Raw genomic sequence first — 23,723 nt, forward strand, 5'->3', positions numbered from 1 at the left:
ATGTAATGTCTGTGATGGTTTTGAGAGCGGAAGTGATTTTGTCATGCACATGCTGTATGTAGCGATGGACTCACCTTGTGACCCTAGCACCCCCTTCTCCTCTAATAACCTAATTTGTGTTTTGCAGCTCAGCCAGCAGCGCTGCCCCAGGCAAGACCACAGAGAACAGAAGGTGGGGGCGCGGGGCCTGACTCTCCGGACGATCCTACATCTGCTGCTGAGGAGATCCAATTCTCGCCCGTCAATCCGCTGGGTCTGTTCTCCACGGACGAGAGTGCAGACATTGAGGAAACTGCATTGCCAGGCTCCAAAGCCCATTCCACCCCAAGGCCATCTCGTGGTCCTCCAGTCGTTCCCACCTCCACTTACCGGCCCCAAGCACCTCGCCACAGGGCACCCCATTTGTGCCCAGCATGGCGCCAACTCCACAGAGGCCTTGTGGATGCAGCAGGTCTGTTCCCCGAGCGGAGAGATGTTATAGTAGTCCAGGAGGACTGTAGACATTGGTGAGCAGCTCATCGAAGCATTGGGGAGCATATCCCAACAACAGGCCACCATGACTGAGTACATTCAGCAGATGGCGGAGGCCCTGGATGTGATAGCCAGGAACACTGCTGGCACAGGCCTCCCAGTGGTCCCCGAGCGTGGCACTCCACCCCTAGTTCCGCACCACCACTGCAAACAACAGATGAGAGCAAGAACCAAGATCCTGCTTCAGCATCAGAGAATTTTGCCCCCTCGGCAACCCCACTCCCGTACCTGTGGAACCACCGCATCTGCCTTCATCTCCCCCAATGAGGTATCGCCTGAGGAGCTTCTCGGCCAGGCGCCGTGGAGCAAGGAGGGGAAGGGGTAGAGGTGGGGAGAGGAAGGGGAGGGCGCAAGGGAAGTGAGGTGCATGTCCGCAGGTGATGGCTGTTTTATATCTCCATCTGGGTGTATGCAATCTGTTGTAACGTATGGGGGCAAGGGATCACCCTCCTGCTTTGCCTTTGTATTCTGTGTTGTTGGACGTGTTGAACATTTGAATGATGTCAATGGTGGAAAAAGTTGGGTGTGGGCAGGGGTTGGGTGTTATTGCCTGTGATACTTATGATTTCAGACCAATGTTGGTATAAAAATATTTTTATTGAACATAACCTTGTTGCGTATTGTCTCAGGTAGCTGGACCATTACACACTGGTGATTCCTTAACATGAAAGGGTTAAATACAACTTCAATCAACGTAAACTTTAACTGGCACCAAGCTGATGGGCACCATTGATGTCTGAGCTGCACACACACAGCAGTGTGTCAGTGTTGTCACTCACATCAATGTTCGTTCAGGCAAATTGTTCCGATATCAGCGCCTCACATAAGAGTCTTGCAGCTATGTAGCCACCACGGACCCTTTCCTGCGGTCTGGAGGGGGTCGTGGTCATGGTTGCATAGCCAGCCTGATTGTTTGGTCCTAGGTCAGAGTTCAGCCCCTCGTTGTCCTCTTCCTCTCTCTCCTGATTGGAGCATCAGTCCCTTCTGGCAATTCTTGGCCCCTTCTGGTAGCCAGGTTGTGTAGCATGTAGCACACGACCACGAATTTACCTACTTGCTCAGGGTTGTATTATAGCTCCCTTCCTGAGTGGTCCAGATATCTGAAGCACTGCTTAAGCACAGTTATTGTTTTTGGACCTCATTGTGTGTGGCTCTGTAGCTCCGGTTGTATCGCTTCTAGGCCTTGGTGTGGGTGTCCCGCAAGTGGTATCATCAGCCAGGTGACTAGGCCATATCGGTTATCACCAAGCATCCAGCATTGTCCTTGTAGCTGACTCTTAAAGGTATCAGAGACAGCGCTCTTATGCAGGATGTGAGCCTCATCAAAGGTGCTCAGATATTTGGCATTCACTGCCAGTATGATCTGGTTGTGGTCGACAACAAGTTGCACCTTCATGGAATGAAATCCTTTTATGTTACGAAAATGCTCCAGGTCCTGAGAAGGTGGCCGCATGGCTATGTGAGTGCACTATGTAGCACCCTGCACCCTGGGGAACTTAGCAATGTAGTAGAATGCTCCAGCCCTGTCAGTCTGAGCCAACGTGATCATGGGGATGGACCTCCAAGTTGCTGGAGAAATATCATCAACGATGTCTTCGCAAGATCCTACAAATACCCTGGGAGGACAGGCGCACCAACATCAGCGTCCTCGTCCAGGCTAACATCCCCAGCACTGAAGCACTGACCACACTCGATCAGCTCTGCTGGGCAGGCCACATAGTTCACATGCCAGACACGAGACTCCAAAAGCAAGTGTTCGACTCGGACCTACTTCACAGCAAACGAGTCAAAGGGGCACCGCAACGATTAGTGCTTGGGTCTCAGCTATTTACAATCTATATTAATGATTCAATAAAGGGACTGAGTGTAACGCATGATGATACAAAGTTAGGTGGGAAAGTAAGTTGTGAGGAGGATGTAAAGAGGCTGCAGAAAGATATAGACATGGTGACTGAATGGCCAAGAACATGGCAAATGGAATACAAAATGGGGAAGTGTGAAGTTATCCATTTTGGTAGGAAGAACAAAAAATCTGAATATTTTTTGAATGGCAAGAGACTGGGAAATGTTTGCTTTCAAAGGGACCTGGGTATGCTTGCACATGTATTGCAGAAACTTAACATGCAGGTACAGCAAGCATTTAGGAAAGCAAATGGTATGTTATCATTTGTTACAAAATGATTAGAGTATAAGAGTAAAGAAACTTTACTGCAATTATACAGGGCATTGATGAGGCCACACCTGGAGTACTGTGTACAGTTCTGGTCTCCTTACCTAAGGAAATACATATTTGCTTTAAAAAGAGTGCATCAAAGGTTCACTAGACTGGTTCCTGGGATGAGGCGATTGCCCTATGCAGAGAGATTGAGTAGACGCGGCCTATATTCCCTAGAGTTTAGAAGAATGAGAGGTGATCTAATTCTTAAGGGGCTTGGCATGGTTAATGCTGAGAAAATGTTTCCCCTGGCTGGGGAATCTAGAACACGTCAGAATAAGGGGCCGACCATTTAGGACTGTGCTGAGGATGAGGAGAAATTTCTTCACTCAAAGGGTTGTGAATCTTTGGAATTCTCTACCCCAGAGAGCTGTGGATGCTCAGTCATTCAGTATATTCAAGACAGTGGTCAATACATTTTTGGGAACAAAGGGAATTAAGGGGTATGGTAATAGTGCGGGAAGGTGGAGTTGAGACAGAAGATCAGCAATGATCTTGCTGAATGGTGGAACAGGCTTGAAGGGCCTAATGGCCTACTCCAGCTCCTATTTCTTATGTTCTTATGTAATCCTCCAGAGTCTCCAATGACAATGTCTTTCTATATGACAAAGTAGTCACCATGCAGTACACCAGCATAATCTGAGAGACCTTTGCTGGACTATATTACAGGATGCCCCAGGTTGACCCACAAATTCTGAAATAAAAACAGAACAGAAAATGCTGAAAGTACCCATCAACAATGTTCCACCACTTTTTATTTAAGGCTGCACGGCCCCTTTAAAGGGCTGCCCGGCCCGTTCACAGTTGCGTGCAATTTAACATTGGAAAAGCCGTTCCTGGGCTGCACGAGACCAGCAGAGAGCATAGCGGCCATGCGGCATAATCTGTGAGACCTCTGTTAGGGGGAATGTTGTTCAGCAGGTCAGGAAGCATCTGTGGAGAGACAAATTGAGTTAATGTTTCAGGTTGAAGACCTTTCATCAGAACAAATTCGGACATAGGTTTAACTAGATTAAAAACCCCATGAATGCTGCCAATTATTGGAAAGTGGGTGAAGTTGGATCCAATTGTCTTTAGCCATGCTGTAATAGTTATGTAGCTTACTCCACTGGAGTTAAAAATCACATGCAGTCCTGATCTTAATCTAGGACAGTGGAGTAAAGTCTGTTCGTTTGACTCCAATAATTCCCAATCATTTGCTGGAGCAAGATCACATCAACAGTTTTGTCAGGCATGTTATAGCAATATTTATTTTCACCAAACTGATCGGATTCTTTCCTGTTATCACATAAATAATAGTACTTCAGAGTAAACAAAATTGCTCCTTTCACACAAAAGAAAAATCACAGGAGAAGCCACATTAGTGAGACATAGTAAATTCAAATTATTGTTACATTAAATAACAGATACCATGATAGGAATATAAAGTTACAATTTCATTTTGGGTGTAATAATTTTATGAGTATCCCTTTTCAACATCCTTCCCTATAACCATTATTCTATATAACCTATTTAGGATATACCAGCTTAGATAGATGCAATCTGCTGTCCGAAGTGAAGCAAAGCAGGACTCCTACCTGCCTAACATGATAAGTGATAACCTTACCATCATTTCTGAGGTCAGATTCACTTCTATAATCAGGGCAAGCTCCAGCGATTGGAAACACCTTTTTTTTTAAATTCATTCACAGGATATGGGCATTGCTGGCAAGAGCAGCATTTATTACGAACATACGACAATGACGGACAGGTAAAGATCATCTGGTTCGTCGAGCCTGTCCCATTTATTGCCCATCCCTAAATGCCCTCGAAAAGGTGGGGTTGAGCCGCCTTCTTGAACCACTGCAGTCCATGTGGTGAAAGTACTCGCACAGCGCTGTTAGCTAGGGAGTTCCACGATTTTGACCCAGCTAAGATGAAGGAACAGCAACATATTTCCAAGTCAAGATGATGTGTAACTTGGAGGGGAACATGGTTGGTTGTGTTCCTATGCACCTACTGCCCTTGTCCTTCCAGGTGGTGGAGGTGCTGTTGAAGAAGCCTTGGTGAGCTGCTGCAGTACATATTATAAATGGTACACACTGCAGCCACGGTGCGCTGGTGGTGGAGGCAGTGAATGCTTCAGGTGGTGGTTGGGGTGCTAATTAAGCAGGCTGCTTTGTCAGGCTTCTTCAGTGTTGTTGGAGCTGCACTAACCTAGGCAAGTGCAGAGTATTCTATCACACTTCTAACGTGCACCTTGAAGATGGTGGAAAGGCTTTAGAGAGTAAGGAGATGAATCACTTGCCACAGAATACCCAGCTTCTGACCTGTTCTTGTAGCCACAGCATTCATGTGGCTGGTCCAGTTACGTTTCTGGTTAATGATGTCCCCCAGGATGTTAATGGTAGGGGATTCTACGATGGTAATGCCATTGAATTCCAAGGTGCTTCGACTTTCTTTTGTTGGAGATGGTCATTGCCTGGACTTGTTTGGTGCAAATGTCACTTGCCACTTATCAGCCCAAGCCAGAATGTTGTCCAAGCCTTTCTGCATGCAGGCATAGATGGTTTCATTATCTGAGGAGTTGCGAGTGGAACTGAACACTGTGCAATCATCAGCGAACATCTTAACTTCTGACCTTATGATGAGGGAAGGTCATTGATGAAACAGCTGAAGATGGTTGGTTCACCTTTTTTCAATGGGAAATAGTGCACTGCTACTGGCTTCAAATGCCTGCTTCAACTTAAAGGGCAGGTATTATCAGAAGTCTTCTGGTAATTAGAGTGGCAGGAGGTTTGTGTAGAGTATAAACATCAGAATAAATCTATTGCCCTTTTTCTGTGCTCTGCATTCTATGTAATCCTCCAGATCCTCCAAGGACAATGTCTTTATATTAGGCAAATTAGTTAGCATGCAGCACACCAACATCATCTGTGAGACCTTTCCTGAACTATACTGCAAAATGCCCCAGGTTGATCCAGATACCCAAGCCGCACCTTCAGCTTACCTGGTGTGTTCAGGGATAATTTTGATGGATGAATAAGCCTATTATTCTGCTGGTCAGATATATCAACAGCCAAGGTTGTATAAGATAGCCTTTATCTCCAAGTAACAATACAAACACTTGCATTGCCAGGTTAAAGAGTACTGGTACTTTCGAGCTCCTTCAAATAAAGGCATTGTGGCAACTGTCAGGAAAGCCTACATTCACTTTCATGATGGTCTGTTGCTGGCCACAAACAAGCTGGACACAGAGTGCGATCCTTTTCTGTTGACATACATCTGGGCATTTTTATATAGGGAGAACATTCTGGTATTTATAACTCATTGGACCATGTGGAATCCTGCCACTTGGTATCCTTGCAATGATCTGTCATGTTGGCATTGATTTTGTTGCAACGGTTTTGTTACCTCCAGCTTGATAAGTTCAATGCTCTCCTGGCCAGCCTCCCATTTTCCACCCTCCATAAACTTAAGCCCATCCAAAACACTGCTTTCCATATCCTAACTAGCACTAAGTCCCATTCACCTATCAAATTTGTGCTTGCTGACTTATATTGGCTCCTGGCTTCACCCCTCCCTGTAACCTTCTCAAGCCTAAGAACTATCTGAGTGCCCCGCAATTCTCTAATGTTGGCCTCTTGTGCATCCTTCACTTCCTTTGCCCTACTATTGGTGGCCATGACTTAAATTGTTTAAGCCCTAAGCTCTGGGATTCCCTCTCTAAACCTCTGCCTCTCCATCTCTCTTTATACCATTACAACACTCCTTAAAACATACAGGGGCGAAACTACGAGGCCTGTTAAAGTATCAAAATGGCATCTGGGATGCGCGCGCACACTTTCAATGGTATGTTTGCTGGGTGCCATATTTGTAAAGGGGGTAGCACACACGCACCTAAAGACCGCTCACAGCATGCAGAGCAGACAGATCATAGCGGCAAACAGCACTGCCACTTTGGATCTCCATGCTCCAGCGTGCACTCTTTCTTAACCTCCCACAGATAAACATGCATTCATGGCATGAACGACCCCCACCAGTGTTATTTAAAGGGATCATCAAATACCTACAGGTTAGTTGCTGAATTATTTATTTTGGAAATTGTTGCAATTCTATGCATTTTGGATGCTTTGCTAATTGTTAATATTTTCAATAGTCTACATAGAGTGGTCTGGTTGGTGCTGAAATACATTTTTGGTGAATTAAAAGCTTGTGCACAAACCAGTTGCTTCAGACATGGGTGGCCTATTAGGGCTTCCTCGACATTGAGCATGACTGAGAAAATGAGCAGAGGCCACGCAGAAGAGGACAAGCTGCTGGAAGAGGGAGGAGGAGGAGGAGAAGAAGGGCTCTCAGGAGGAGGCCAGATTACTGGAGTGCTATGATGCCCTGGAAGCCCCTTTGCACACTGGTATGCATGGCCATGATGGCAGCAGTCTAAGCTTCCATGGCAGCAAGCTGAGATTGCATGACAGCAGTCTGAATGTCCATTGCGGCACTCAGACATTGGATAGATGTTACGTGTGCTGCAATGGAAGCTGAGACATCGTCCACCAGATGCTGCAGCATGGTTGGTTCCACAGGTGTGCTGTTGGAGGTAGCCACCCGTTACACGTTGGAAAGAATGGACTTCAAGCTCTGCTCAATGCCCTGTGTTAAGTTGCTGCCGGACTTTTCTATGCTCCTTGATATTGAATGCAGGCTCCCCGGCAGGTTTTCCAGTGCACCAAGCATTTGGGTATGTACACCTATCAGCCTTCTTCTGTAGCCTGGCCCATCAAAGTCATTTTCTCAGTCCTCTGTACCAGAACTAGTATGCAACCTCACCCTCCTGCCTGCAGTGTACTTATGCACCGTGCCTCATCACAAACAGATCCTGCCTTTATCCTATCCTTTAAATTACACGCAGTGTCAGTATCTGAACTGGTGCCTACGACTGTGAGATCAAGTGATGGACCCTCATCATCCTCACAGTCTTCTTGGTCTTTCTCCACTGCCTGGGAAGGTTGCAGTTCTTGGGTATCTGAAAGGGAAAGGGACAAATGTAGGGTTGTGGTGAGTGGAGAGGAGAAAGTAAGAATTGAATGCTTACGCCATCAACAGTTCTCAATCAGAAGAGATCTTGGGATGAAGGCAAATATAAGGACACAAGAACATAAGAATTAGGAGCAGGAGTAGGCCATACTGCCCTTCGAGCCTGCTCCGTCATTCAATAAGATCATGGCTGATCATCGACCTCAACTCAACTTTCCTGCACTATCTCCATATCCTTTGATTTCCCCCAAAAGTCCAAAAATCTATCTATCTCAGCCTTGAATATACTCAACGACTCAGCATCCACTGTCCTTTCAGGTAGAGAATTCCAAAGTTTCACAACCCTCTGAGTGTGATGAGAGAAGGAGGATTAGGTATGTGGATACCCTTATCGCTGAATCGCTTCAGCCTCGCTGGTGGCCACGACCTCAGCAATGGCCCTTACCATAATGGTCAGCCGAGCACCGTCTTCTCCATAGGGGTGAGAACATGCAGGCCTCCTCTCCCTCTCCTGCTGCTTCCGGCTGTGTACCACATTCTCCAGCAAGAGAGAGGGAAGTGTGTAAACGAGTGTCGTGGAAACTGTTTCGGTGATGCAGCTGTCATGATTGCTGCTCGTGTCTGCAAGCTGTGAGATGTGGTTTTGAGGCTTGCAACAGTGCTCGTGTGTGAGGGCGAGGTGAAGCAGTGCCCTGTTGTAGGACTTTCCACAGTCTATTTGCATTGTGACTTCCTCAAAAATTGAAGGATATCATCCAGATAGGATCTCCCATTTCTGAATCCATATCGACTGTTGTTTACTAGGGTGGTTTTGTACAGATAATCCACAAATTTACTCAACTAATATTTAATTCTATTATTTTACATGGAATGGAAATATGAGTAATGAATCTGTACTTCTCTATGTCTGTTTTATTACCTTTTTGAAGATGGTGTCATGGAAACCCATTTCCAATCTAATTCTTAGCATCTAGCGATTCTCATTATTATTGTTATTGCCTCACAAATCCCGTACTAGTCTGCGCACTATAGGATAAATACAATCTAATCCTGGGGATTTATTTATGAGTGTTTTTGCCTGCCTGAGCCTTGCAACTTATTTATATTGAAGTCATTAATTTTGACTAAGTTATCTCTGCTTGGGGAGGATACAGGGAGAAAATAATCATTCAGAATATGTACTAACTTAAGCTCATCCTCTTCCTAGTCTGCTGTAACTTTTATGATTCTCACTTCTCTGACTGCCCACTCACTAGAGCAGGACTAAATCATTTTGCATGGTTACCTTTTGCCTCTGCAGCTATGCTTTTTTACAGGTCTCCCTTTACAACTTTTAATGTGTTTTATGTGTCTTTATTGTCATCCCAATGAACCTTATCCACTTTCTCTTTACAGGTTTTATTCGTTAATTAATTTGGGATCATGCTTGCTTAGTCCGAGTTCCTGATCATTAATATGTATTTATTATAATTTTTTATTTTTAATGCATTTTGGGGCTATGGGCATCATGAGCAAGGCCAGCATTTATTGCCCATCCCTACCTGCGAAGATGGTGGTGGACATTCTTCTTGAACCGCTGCAGTCCGTGTGGTGAAGGTACTCCCACAGTGCTGGTTAGGTCGGGATTTTCAGGAACTTGAGGTGGCGACCATGAATTTGACTCAGCGATTCATAGTAAACGTTATGCCTTAAAAGGTGTTCAAATTTTATTGTCAACCAAATTTTGCCCATCAACCTTTGTAAGCTGTTCCTTCATTACTTAGAATATACAGTGAGTTTGCTTGCCCCAACATGACCATGTTGAGAACAGAGAGATTTGAATATTGAAGAATGGCACAAAATACACATTCTATATGGAAACACATTCAAGCTCAAAATAAGAGAGTTTGCAGAGACTGACTAACTATCATCATCATAGGCAGTCCCCCGGAATCGAGGAAGTCTTGCTTCCACTTCTGAAGTGAGTTCTTTGGTGGCTGAACAGTTTAATACGAGAGCCACAGACTCTGTCACAGGTGGGACAGATTGTCGTTGAGGGAAGGGGTGGGTGGGACTGGTTTGCCACACACTTTTTCCACTGTCTGCGCTTGATTTCTGCATCCTCTCGGCATTGAGACTCGAGGTGCTCAGCACCCTCTCGGATGCCTTCCTCCACTTAGGGCGGTCTTGGGCCAGGGACTCCTCGGTGTCAGTGGGGATGTTGCTCTTTATCAGGGAGACTTTGAGCGTGTCCTTGTAGTGTTTCCGCTGCCCACCTTTGGCTCGTTTGCCATGAAGGAGCTCCGATTAGAGCACTTGCTTTGGGAGTCTCGTGTCTGGCATGTGGTCTATGTGGCCTGCCCAGTGGAGCTGATCGAGTGTGATCAGTGCTTCAATGCTGGGGATGTTAGCCTGAGTGAGGACGCTGATGTTGGTGCGCCTGTCCTCGCAGGGGATTTGTAGGATCTTTCCAGACATCGATTTCTCCAGCAACTTGAGCTGTCTACTGTACATGGTCCATGTCTTTGAGCCATACAAGAGGGCAGGTATTACTACAGCCCTGTAGACCATGAGCTTGGTGGCAGTTTTGAGGGCCTGGTCTTCAAAATTTATTTTCCTCAGGCGACCGAAGGCTGCACTGGCGCACTGGATGCGGTGTTGGATCTTGTCGTTGATGCCTGCTCTTGTTGATAGGAGGCTCCCGAGATATGGGAAGTGGTCCACAGTGTCCAGAGCCGCGCCGTGGATCTTGATGACTGGGGGGGGCAGCGCTGTGTGGTGAGGATAGGCTGGCGGAGGACCTTTGTCTTACGGATGTTAAGTGTAAGGCCCATGCTTTCGTACACCTCAGTAAATACGACGACTATATCCTGGAGTGCAACCTCTGTGTGTGCGCAGACGCAGGCATCATCTGCGTACTGTAGCTCGACGACAGAGGTTATGGTGGTCTTGGATCTGGTCTGGAGATGGCACAGGTTGAGCAGGTTCCCACTGGTTCAGTAGTTTAGTTCCACTCCAACGAGGAGCTTGTTGACTGTGAGGTGGAGCATGGCGGCGAGAAAGATTGAGAAGAGGGTTGGGGCGATGACGCAGCCCTGTTTGACCCCGGTCCAGATGTGAATTGGGTCTGTGATAGGTCTGTTGATAAGGATGTCATCGTAGAGCAGGTGGAGGATGGTGACGAACTTTTGGGGGCATCCGAAACGGAGGAGGACACTCCATAGATCCTCGTGTTTGACAGTGTCAAAGGCCTTTGTAAGGTCGAAGAAGGCCATGTATAAGGGCTGCCGCTGTTTCCTGCATTTTTCCTGTAGTTGTCGCGCTGCAAAAATCATGTCCATTGTGCCCCGTAGGGGACGAAATCCGCAGTGTGACTCTGGGAGGAGCTCCTCGGCCACGCGAAGAAGATGGTTGGAGAGGACTCGAGCGACGACTTTGCCAGTGGCTGATAGCAGGGAGATTCCTCTGCAGTTGCCACAGTCAGACTTGTCCCCTTTTTTAAAGATGGTCACGATTACTGCATCTCTGAGATCCCCTGACATGCTTTTCTCCCTCCAGATGAGAGAGATGAGATCTTGTATTCGTGCCAGCAGTGCCTCTCTGCCATACTTCAGGAGGGATTCCATCCGCACCCGTAACCTTGTTGTTTTTGAGCTGTCTTATGGCTTTTTCTACCTCGTGCAGTGTTGGGGGCCTCACTGAGGTGGTGGCGGGTAGCATGCTGCAGGATGGAGTCGAGAGCACTGGAGCCATAGGCAGAGTCTCGATTGATGAGATCTTCGAAGTGCTCCTTTCAGCAGGCCCTGACTGCCTCGGTGTCCTTGATGAGTGTTTCCCCGTTCTTGGCCAGCAGTGGGGTGGGGTCTTGGATGTTTTGAACGTAAGTGGCCTTGACTGCGATGAAGAATCCTCATACATCATGGTTGTCGGCCAGCTGCTGTATCTCCTGTGCTTTCTTCATCCACCACCTGTTCTTTAGGTCCCGGGTTTTTTGTTGGACCTCAGCCTTGAGCCGTCTGTAATGCTGTTTTGCTGTTCCCGCATTGGGTTGTTGTTTAAGTCTCAGAAATGCCCTGCGCTTGCGATCTATTAGCTCTTGAATCTCCTGATCATTCTCATCAAACCAGTCCTGATGTTTCCTGGTTGAGTAACCGAGTATCTCTTTGCAGGCACTGGTTATGGAGGCCTGGAGGGCAGACCAAGCGATGTGGGCATTATGCGACTCGGGGTTTTCGAGGCTCGGCAGGTTAGCTGTGAGGCGTTGGCTGTGTAGGGCTCTCTTAGCTGGGTCCTTAAGTGCTCCGGCATTTACTTTTTTGCGTCACTGCTTCTGCTGCCCTCTTTGCTTTGGGGCTATGTTTATGTCGATGATGGACCGGATTAGGCGGTGGTCCGTCCAGCAGTCGTCGGCTCCTGTCATGGCGGAAGTGATGCACACCTCCTTGTGATCCGTGGCTCGTATGATGACATAATCAAGCAGGTGCCAGTGCTTGGAGCGAGGGTGTTGCCACGATGCCTTATATTTGTTCCTCTGGCGGAACAAGGTGTTGGTGATGACAAGTTCGTGCTCTTGACATTTTGTTAGGAGTAGGGTACCACTGGAGTTGGCGTTCCCTATCCCCTCTCTGCCAATCACGCCTCCCCCAGAGGTCTGTGTCCTTGCCAATCCTGGCGTTGAAGTCACCGATTAGGATCAGTTTGTCACCCGCGGGGACACAGGACAGGGATTTTTTGAGGTTGGCGTAAAAACCTTCTTTGGCCTCATCTGTTGCATCGAGTGTCGGGGCGTACGCATTGATGACTCTGGCACATTGGTTCCGGGATAGGGTGAGTCGAAGAGTCATGAGGCGTACGTTAGTCCTGCAGGGGGAGTCTTTGAGGCGGTCAGCCAGCTCGTTTTTGATGGCGAAGCCGACTCCATGGAGGCGGCGTTCTTCTTCTGATTTCCCTTTCCAGAAGAAGTTGTAACCTCCACCTTGTTCCTTGAGCTGGCCTTCCCCTGTTCGCCGGGTCTCACTTAGGGCGGCGATGTTGATATCAAAGCGTCTAAGTTCCTGGGCAACTGTGGCGGTGCGGTGTTCCGGCCTGTTGCTGTTGGGGTTGTCCATGAGAGTCCTGACGTTTCAGGTCCAGAACTTCATGTTAACAGAGTGGAAGATGCTTGTGCGTGAGCTCTTTTAACGTGGGGTGGCCGTTGCACACCGGCTACCACATGGGCTTAGCTGAACGAGGTCTTGAAGAATGGCACAAAATACACAATCTATATGGAAACATATTCAAGCTCAAAATAAGAGAGTTTGCAGAGCCTGACTAACCATAATACTGTTGACAATATGAAAGAGATACATTAGTTAAACATACAAAATAATGCACCTAGAATATTTTTATGCCTAAGAGAACACTTTTGTGAGCTTGTCCTGTTCGTCGGCACTGACAGCTACATTGCTGCAAAATTGGATCAGTACCTAAAGATTTATTGTCATTTGCTTAAAAAGAATGCTGGAATTCTCATTCATCAGCAAATGCTATAATTAAAAAGGATTTCACTACTTAATCAACATGGTAGATGCAATTATCACATCCACATTACTTAAATGGTTTCCTGTAAGATTTTGCTTAACTTACTGCTAAAAAATAATGTGAACTGGATGTTGTGCTTTGGCTTCTAAATCTCAAAAATAAATTACATATAAAACAAAAGGAACAGCCTCAGCAACCCAAACTTCAATTCATAATATTTTACATTTCCTGTCAAAATGCTCATGTGAAATGTTTTTCCAGCATAAAATATACGTGGCAAGACATTCAATTGCCCCTGAAATTGGGCATTGGGATCACAATGCGGGATCAACCCATGCCTGTTCAAAGTAATGCAGGCAGCATGCCAACATCGTGCTGATTCTGGTGTGCAGCACTGAGTGACTGCACTGTCAGCAGAGGGCCCAAGTTTGTTAAAAGCTAGCACAAATTAAATCTAACCTGCACCTCTTAAAGGAGAGGTGCATTCTGGCTGCAGCATTAAACTGGCTGGGGAACAGTGTCCGAGCAAGAAAAAGTACTACTGGGAGAGAGCTTGCTCTAAGGTTATCCACTGGACGCCTTGGTACAAAAGGTGGACAGGAAGAGAGAGCTGTCCTGTTTTACAAAGGGGGCCAGGAGGCAAACTCGGAAAAGGCAAAGGGAGCAGATAGCCTTTGTGGTCAATACCAGCAGTGTAGCCCTGAGGGTCTGGGGTCAGTGCAGGAGTAGTCAAGGTCAGTGAATTAATTTTCAAATGGAATATCTCAACATCTGCACCACTAACCTCACACACTGCTCAATGCACTGCACCCCTATTTTCACCTACAAAAAATTGCTACCAAACATGACTCATACCTCACATTCATTTGTTCACCTCAATTGCCACACTTACCAAAGCTGCAAGTCTCACACCCACACCTCACAGCTTGAACACACTGACAGCTATTCAACCATGACAGGCACATCACCCAAACACATTGCACCATACTCACTGACACACTTCTCTTTATCTTGCAAGACAAGTTGGCTCACAGCCGGAGGGAGCAGGACCTAACCAGCAGGGGCCAAGTGTGCCTGCATGTTTTAATCCCTATGGAGGAGATGGAGTTAGCCATTATTGGGAGGGCCATCCCTAAGCGTGTGGAGAGCGGCAGGGCTAAAACAATATAATATGAAAGTATCCCCATATATAATCCTCCTTCTCCTATCCCACTTCCCCTCACCCCACAATTTCTGCTGATTTACAAGCTGCACCTGGTGAAAGTAGACACCTCTTCCAGTCCCTGCCTCCCCACACTACAACCTTACCTTTGTGCATTTCTCCTTTCAGATAGCCAAGATCTGCCAGCTGGTGGAGGAGCAGGAAATTGAAGAGCAACAAGACACTGATGAAGACACAGCATCGTCACGTGATTTCACATTCACAGTCACCAGCTCACATACTGACACTCTGCCTATTTTAAAGGATAGGTTTGAGGTGGGAGCCGCATGTGGTGAAACAACGGGCGTGAGTGACCTGCAGCTAGGCCAGGGGGAAAGAGTTGCACAGATGCCAGCTCCATGGCGAGCAAGGTTGCACACGAGTTCTGCTGCAGAGGATGTTGATGGAGACTTCGAAGTGGCGAGCTACAGAGGAAGGCAGGTGGGTATGCAGAATGAAATGCTTGGTGCATAGGCCAGATACCAGAGTGCAATGTCAAGGAGCATGAAGAAGTCCGGCATCAACCGTACACAAGGCTTTGCGCAAAGCTTGGAGCTCATGATTTCCAGGATGGAAGTGATGGGCAATTCCATTGGTGCACTTGTGGACCCAACCATCATGTAGTGCCTGATGGGCAATGTCTCAGCTTCCATTGCAGCACAAGTGCTGCATAGAAACATAGAAACATAGAAAATAGGTGCAGGAGTAGGCCATTCAGCTCTTCGAGCCTGCATCACCATTCAATAAGATCATGGCTAATCATTCACCTCAGTACAGCTTTCCTGCTTTCTCTCCATACACCTTGATCCCTTTAGCCGTAAGGGCCATATCTAACTCCCTCTTGAATATATCGAATGAACTGGCATTAACAACTCTCTGCGGTAGAGCATGTCCACAGGTTAACAACTCTCTGAGTGAAGAAGTTTCTCCTCATCTCAGTCCTAAATGGCTTACCCCTTATCCTTAGACTGGGTCCCCTGGTTCTGGACTTCCCCAACATCGGGAACATTCTTCCTGCATCTAACCTATCCAGTCCAATCAGAATTTTATATATTTCTATGAGATCCCCGCTCATCCTTCTAAACTCCAGTGAATACAGGCCCAGTCGATCCAGTCTCTCCACATATGTTAGTCCTGCCATCCCGGGAATCAGTCTGGTGAACCTTTGCTGCATACCTTCAATAGCAAGAATGGCCTTCCTCAGATTAGGAGACCAAAACTGAACACAATATTCCAGGTGAGGCCTCACCCAAGGCCCTGTACAACTGCAGTAAGGCCTCCATGCTCCTATACTCAAATCCCCTTGCTATGAAGGCCAACATACCATTTGCCTTCTTCTCTGCCTGCTGTACCTGCATGCCAACTTTCAATGACTGCTGTACCATGACACCCAAGTCCCGTTGCACCTCCCCTTTTCCTAATCTGCCGCCATTCAGATAATATTCTGCCTTCGTGTTTTTGCCACCAAAGTGGATAACCTCATATTTATCCACATTATACTGCATCTGCCATGCATTTGCCCACTCACCTAACCTGTCCAAGTCACCCTGCAGCCTTTTAGCGTCCTTCTCACATCTCACACTGCCACCCAGTTTAGTGTCATCTGCAAACTTGGAGATATTACACTCAATTCCTTCACTTAAATCATTAATGTATATTGTAAATAGCTGGGGTCCCAGCACTGAACCCTGCAGTACTCCACTAGTCACTGCCTGCCATTCTGAAAAGGACTCGTTTATCCCGACTCTCTGCTTCCTGTCTGCCAACCAGTTCTCTATCTACATCAGTACATTATCCCCAATACCATGTGCTTTAATTTTGCACAACAATCTCTCGTGTGGGCCCTTGTCAAAAGCCTTTTGAACATCCAAATACACCACATCTACTGGTTCTCCCTTATCCACTCAACTAATTGCAGCCTCAAAAAATTCTAAAAGATTTGTCAAGCATGATTTCCCTTTCATAAATCCATACTGACTTGGACCGATCCGGTCACTGCTTTCCAAATGTACTGCTATTTCATCATTAATAATTGATTCCAATATTTTCCCCACTACTGATGTCAGGCTAACCGGTCTATAATTACCCGTTTTCTCTCTCCCTCCTTTTTTAAAAAGTGGTGTTACATTAGCTAACCTCCAATCCATAGGAACTGATCCAGAGTCAATAGACTGTTGGAAAATGATCACCAATGCATCCACTATTTCTAGAGCCACTTCCTTAAGTACTCTGGGATGCAGACTATCAGGCCCCGGGGATTTATCGGCCTTCAATCCCATCAATTTCCCTAACACAATTTCCTGCCTAATATAGATTTCCTTCAGTTCCTCCTTCTCGCTAGACCCTCGATCCCCTCGTATTTCCGGACGTTTATTTGTGTCTTCTTCGTGAAGACAGAATCAAAGTATTTGTTCAACTGGTCTGCCATTTCCTTGTTCCCCATTATAAATTCACCTGACTCTGACTGCAAGGGTCCTGCAGTGGAAGCTCAGACTTCTGTTATGCAGTTTCAGGTTTCAGCTTGCTGCCATCGTGGCTGCGTTTACTAGTGTGGAAAGAGACTTGCAGGATTTCACAGCAGTCCAGCAATCTATCCTCCAACAGATTACTAGGAATGCTAAAGTGCCACCCTGTGGAAGTAGCAATGGCTCCATAGAGCACAAACCTGCTGACCTCTCTCAGGATTACATCATTCATTCTCCCATCACTGCCACTCGACCAGAGCCCTTGCTGTTGCCAGTCAGACAGCCCAGACTGCTGGCACACATGGCACAGCCGGGCCTTCGAGGCCCAGAGCTGCTTGATGTAGTCCTGCAAGTCCAACTGCAGTCACTCCACTGAAGGTCAACAGTCTTCCACCAGCCATGATGCAGCCATTGGGGTAGCACTTCACAGGAGCACTAGGACAGGCAAATGCACATCAAAGACAGGCATTAAGGGAATGCACAAGGGTGATTAGTTGACATTGTTATGTAATATTGGATGCAATGTTTCTTTGTGGTGGCTTTTATTTCAGCATTGCGGCCAAGAGGATGCTGTGATGGTCCGCAACAGAGGGATGTGACTGTTGTTCAATGGGAATTTAGGGTTGTGTTCAGTGGAATAGTAGTCATGGACAGCCAAGCCGCAGATGGGATGTGATGGTTGCCTCCTCCCTTCCTCGTTTTCCTCCTCCTCCTCCTCCCACTCTACCAGAAGCTTGTCCTCTTTTCTGTTTCCACTCCATCTCCCCATCATGCTGCAGGCCAAGGCGAATGGCATCTAGAGCACCCATTAATGGGAGCACGTGGTCTAACTAGACCTCTTGAAGTCAGAACCAAGGCCTTCTCCACTTGCAGCACCACATCCTGTCACTTCACCAACTTTTAACAACTCATTGCAGTAGCTGAATGCATGTTCATCTGTGCAAGATTAAGACAGGGCATTTGCTCCAGTGTTGAGGATGAAAATGGCAGTGTGTCACCAAATCAGTGTTGCACACTGATTGATGTCACACAAGAACAAAAGAATTAGGAGCAGGAGTAGGCCATACGACCCGTCAAGCTACTCTGCCATTCAAGAAGATCATGGCTGATGTTTGACTTCAACTCCACTTTCCCACCCGATCTTCATATCCCTTGCTTCCCGGGGCCCGATTTTCAGTACCGCTGGAAAGCAAGCTCTCCCCAACTTTTTATGGCCATTAGCGCCAACATTTTTGAGTGGCTGGGCCACCCCACATTCAGCTCCAAAGCGAACAAATAGGTTCCAGTGCTAATGAACCCTTCCAAAGTGAATTTTTGAGCGTTATCACCTCTGAGAAATTCAGCATGTAGGTAAAGGTTTCCAATGAGCCAGTTGCTCCGGCCAGGTTTTGCAGCACAGCCCTGAGTGGAGAAGGAGGTTGGAAGGATGGTTGGTTTAAGAGGTGCAAAGAGAGCCAACAGGTTCACTGATATGGAGCTGGAGACACTGATGGACGGTGTAAAGGACAGAAGAAGAATACTGTTTCCTGATGTGGGGAGACCTGGCAGACCACCAGTACTTAATGCATGGAGGGAGATTGTAGGGGAGGTGTCAGGCACCTCCATATATGTGAGGACGCACCCTCCCAGGAGGGTGTTGGCCAGTCTGCATCTGGCCCTTCCAGGGTGGTGATGGATCGATGCCTCATAGCTCTGGGGTGACGGAGATCCTCCAACTCCTACGCCTCCTCCTCCTCAGGTGGTACTGTTGGCTCGACCTCCAGCGGCTGTCCCCTCATGATGACCAGGTTGTGCAGCATGCAGCAGACCACGCCGATTATGGAGACCCATTGAGGAGAGTACTGCAAGGTGCCACCAGAGCGGTCCAGACACCAGAATCTCTGCTTAAGGATGCCTATGCATTGCTCGATGATGCATCTAATGGCACAATGAACGTCATTGTATGCCTGCTCTTGTGCTGTCCTGGGTTCCACAGAGGACTGAGCAGCCAAGTGCACAGGGGATATCCTTTTTTCCCAAGCAGCCAACTGCAATCCTGATTCGGGCCGATGAAGATGGCGGGCACACTGGTCTGGCACAGAATGAACGCATCATGGCTGTTGTCTCCCTTGCTCGCTGCCTGTCTGCACGGTGCTGATGGCGACGCCTTCTCGTGCATGCCGACCTGCTTCTGACAAGGTGTACCAGGTATTGCCTGTTATGTATTTAACCCATTGTAACCTGTGTGATACCTGACCACCAGAGGGCCCACCTTTTGGAGTCCCAAGGGATCTCAGCATCCCTTGGGAACACAGTATAAAAGCAGGCCACCCATGAGGTACAGGGGCTCTGGAATCTTATTAAAGGAGCTAAGGTCACACTTGCTCATTACACACAGTACTCAGTTTCACCCTTTATTATGAGTGTATCAATTGGCGACAAGGTAACGAACAACCACGCGAAAATGCAAAAAACAGTCGGTATCCTGGAGAAGTTCTCAGAAGCGGACGATTGGGAGACCTTCATGGAGAGACTCAATCAATACTTTGTGGCCAAAGAGCTGGAGGGGGACGAGAACTCTACCAAACAAAGGGCGATACTCCTAACTGTCTGTGGAGCAACAACCTATGGCCTCATGAAGAATCTTCTGGCCCCGGCAAAATCAACAGAGAAATCCTACGAAGAATTGTGTACGCTAATCCGGGAGCACCTAAATCCTAAGGAAAGCATTTTGATGACGAGATATCGGTTCTACACGTGTCAACGATCGTAGGGCCAGGAAGTGGCGAGCTACGTCGCCGAACTAAGGCACCTCGCAGGACTTGTGAGTTTGAGGGATTCCTAGAACAAATGGTCAGGGACTTTGTTGTACTGGGCATTGGACATGAGACAATCCTTCGCAAACTGTTGACTGTAGAAACTCCGAATCTAAGTAAAGCCATAACGATAGCCCAGGCATTTATGTCCACCAGCGACAACACCAAGCAGATTTTTCAGAATAAAGAAGTTTTGGCCAATACTGTGCATAAAGTAACATCGGTCTCGAGCAGCAATGTACACGGCAGAACGTACATGCCGGCTGCTGCGACCCGAGCTCAGATAACTCAGAATCCACCGTCAATCGTTAATGCGAAGCAGTTAACACCTTGTTGGCGCTGCACAGGTGATCATCGGCCCCATCAATGCTGCTTTAAGCACTATGCGTGCAATGGTTGCAGAACAATGAGACACCTCCAACAAATGTGCAGGTGAGTTGCAAATCCTGCAAACCCTGCAAACCATCACGTTGCTGAGGAAGATCAATCTACAGTCGATCAGGCTGAATTGGAGACTCGTACGGAAGAGACAGAAGTGTACGGGGTACACACGTTCACTACGAAATGTCTACCAACAGTGTTGAAAGTTGAACTGAAAGGCATTCCAGTATCTATAGAGCTGGACATGGGGGCAAGTCTGTCCATTATGAGTAAAAAGGCCTTCGACAGGCTGTGGGGCAAACAGGCACACAGGTGCAAGCTCAGCCCCATTCACACCAAACTAAGGTCTGACACCAAGGAACTAATCCCAGTAATTGGCAGTGCTGAAGTCAAAGTCTCCTATGATGAAGCAGTACATGAACTCCCGCTGTGGATTGTACCAGGGAATGGCCCTACGTTGTTTGGCAGAAGCTGGCTTGGAAAAATCCACTGGAACTGAGACGACATCCAAGCGCTTTCGTCCGTCGATGAAGCCTCATGTACCCAGGTTCTGAGCAAGTTCCCATCATTGTTCGAGCCAGGCTTTGGAATCTTCTCGGGGGAGAAAGTGCAGATCCATTTGGTTCCCGGTACTTGACCCATCCACCACAAGGTTCGGGCGCTACTGTATATGATGGGTGAAAAAGTGGGAATTGAGCTGGACAGGCTGCAACGTGAAGGCATCATTGCACCGGTGGAATTCAACGACTGGGCCAGTCCGATTGTCCTGGCACTTAAGGAGGACGGCACAGTTAGAACTTGTGGGGACTATAAAGTAATGATTAACTATTTTTTGCTGCAGGACGAGTACCTGTTACCCAAGGCAGATGACCTATTTGCGACCCTGGCTGGAGGGAAGACGTTCACCAAGCTGGACCTGACCTCGGCCTACATGGCGCAGGAGCTGAAGGGATCTTCGAAAGGCCTCACCTGCATCAACAAGCACAAAGGTCTGTTTATCTACAACCGGTGCCCATTCGGGAGTCGGTTGTCTATGGCGATCATCCAGTGGAACATGGAGAGCCTGCTAAAGTCAGTTCCTTGCACAGTGGTCTTCCAGGAGGACTCATTGGTTACAGGTCGGGACACCATGGAGCACTTGAAGAATCTGGAGGAGATTCTTAGTCGGTTGGATCGCGTGAGGCTCAGTTTGAAACGCTCAAAGTGTGTTTTCCTGGCACAGGGCGTTGAATTCTTGGGAAGGAGAATTGCAGCAGACAGCATCAGGCCCACCGATGCCAAGACGGAGACCACAAAATGTGATGGAGTTGCAGTCATTCCTGGGACTCCTTAATTTTCTACCTGGGTTAAGCACCCTGCTAGAACCCCTATATGCGCTACTGCGCAAGGGAAATGACTGGGTATGGGGCAATTCACAAGAGGCTGCCTTTACGAAAGCCAGAAATCTGTTGTGTGCTAACAAACTGCTTGTCCTTGCAAATGATTAGTGCTAGCGTGTGATGCGTCGTCATACGGGGTCAGGTGTGTGCTACAACAGGCTAACAAATCGGGGATTTTGCAACTGGTCGCGTATGCGTCCAGGAGTTTGTCCAAGGCCGAAAGGGCCTACAGCATAGTTGGAAAAGAGGTTCTAGCGTGTGTGTACGGAATTAAAAAAATGCACAGTACTTATTTGGCCTCAAGTTTGAGCTTGAAACTGACCACAATCCGCTCATATCGCTGTTCTCTGAGAGTAAAGAGATTAATACCAATGCCTCTACCCGCATCCAAAGATGGGCACTCACGCTGTCGGCATAAAATTATCCGCCATAGACCGGGCACAGAGAACGGTACAGAGGCTCTCAGTCAGCTACCATTGCCCATCACTGGGGTGGAAATGGCTCAGCCAACGGATTTGCTCATGGTCATGGAGGCATTTGAGAACGATAAGTCCCCTCTTACAGCCTGCCAGATCAGGACCCTTTACTGTCCTTGGTAAAAAAAACTGTGTCCTCCATGATAGCTGGTCCGGTATCCCAGTGGAGATGCAGGAGGCGATTAAACCGTTCCACAGACACAAAGACAAGTTCTCCCTGCAGGCGGACTGTCTATTGTGGGGTAATCGTGTGGTCTTGCCCAAGAAAGGCAGAGACACATTCATATGTGAACTGCACAGCACCCACCCAGACATCGTAATGATGAAAGCCATAGTCAGATCCCATATGTGGTGGCCTGGCATCGACTCAGATTTAGAGTCATGCATGCGCCAGTGCAACACTTGCTCTCATCTAAGCAATGCACCCAGAGAGGCACCGCTAAGTTTGTGGTCATGGCCCTCCAAACCGTGGTCGAGCATCCATGTAGACTATGTGGGCCAATTCTTCGGCAAAATGTTGTTAGTTGTCGTGCACGCTTACTCAAAATGAATTGTTTTGTGTATGGAGAAAGAGTCAGACAGAACACTGTGAGCTCAAAGTAAAGTCTGACCTTGGTCTTATATTGCAGGTCTCCAGAGTGCTTCTCTAGCCTGTGAAGCCTCCTTAAATACATGTGCTCCCAATGGATTATGGGACCTTTGGGACAACAGGGGATGAGCCCTCTGTACAGAGTAAATACAAGTTTGCATATATAACAACACTTCCCCCCCATCCCCAAAGTCAATAGTGTAATTATTTACAATGTGAGTCGATCTGGGGCCCCTCTTGCCCTGTTTAATTGTCTTGGTGTGAAAACTGGTGTTTATGAATCAAATGTTGGGCCCTCACTAGGCTGCTGTGCAGCTGGCCTTGCTGGGCTGCCTGCTGTGTTGGGCCCTGCTGGGCTGCTATGGATGATGGGTTCTGCTTCGTGGTCAACCTGGTTGCCACTGGTGTGTATGTTGGGGGATCAAAAAGGTAGGTTGCTCAGGATAGTCCGTGAATCTGAGTTTGATTTGGTCCAAGTGTTTCCGGTGAATGAGTCCATTTGAAAGTTTGACCCGAAACACCCTGCTCCCCTCTTTGTCCACGATAGTGCCGGGAAGCCCCTTATAACCTTATCCATAATTTAATACAAATACACGATCATTGATTTCAATCTCACATTTGCGCTATCATGGTATGCACATTGTTGAAGCTGCCTGCTCTCTACCTTTTCATGTAGATCAGGGTGAACTGATGCCTTGTCTTAAGTGCTCTTTTCATGAGCAGTTCAGCAGGTGTGATCCCAGTGAGTGAGTGGGGTCTAGTGTGGTAGGTAAGCCAGACTCGGGATAGGCGAGTCTTCAGTGAGCCTTCAGTAATCTTCTTCAAGCCTTGTTTGATGGATTGCAGTGCTCTCTCTGCCTGACCATTCGATGCTGGTTTAAACGGAGCAAATGTGACATGTTTGATTCCGTTATGGCTCATGAATTTTTTGAACTCAGCACTGGTAAAAATTGGTCCATTGTCGCTCACCAGGACATCGGGTAGGCCGTGTGTGGCAAACATGGCCCGCAGGCTTTCAGTAGTGGCAGCGGACATGCTAGCCGACATTGTCTCACATTCAATCCACTTTGAGTACGCGTCGACAACCACAAGGAACATTTTACCCAAGAACGGGCCTGCATAGTTGACGTGTACCCGAGACCACGGTTTGGAGGGCCAAGACCATAAACTCTGCGG

Source organism: Pristiophorus japonicus, chromosome 1 (assembly GCF_044704955.1).
Source record: "Pristiophorus japonicus isolate sPriJap1 chromosome 1, sPriJap1.hap1, whole genome shotgun sequence".
In the NCBI taxonomy this organism is placed as follows: Eukaryota; Metazoa; Chordata; class Chondrichthyes; family Pristiophoridae; genus Pristiophorus; species Pristiophorus japonicus.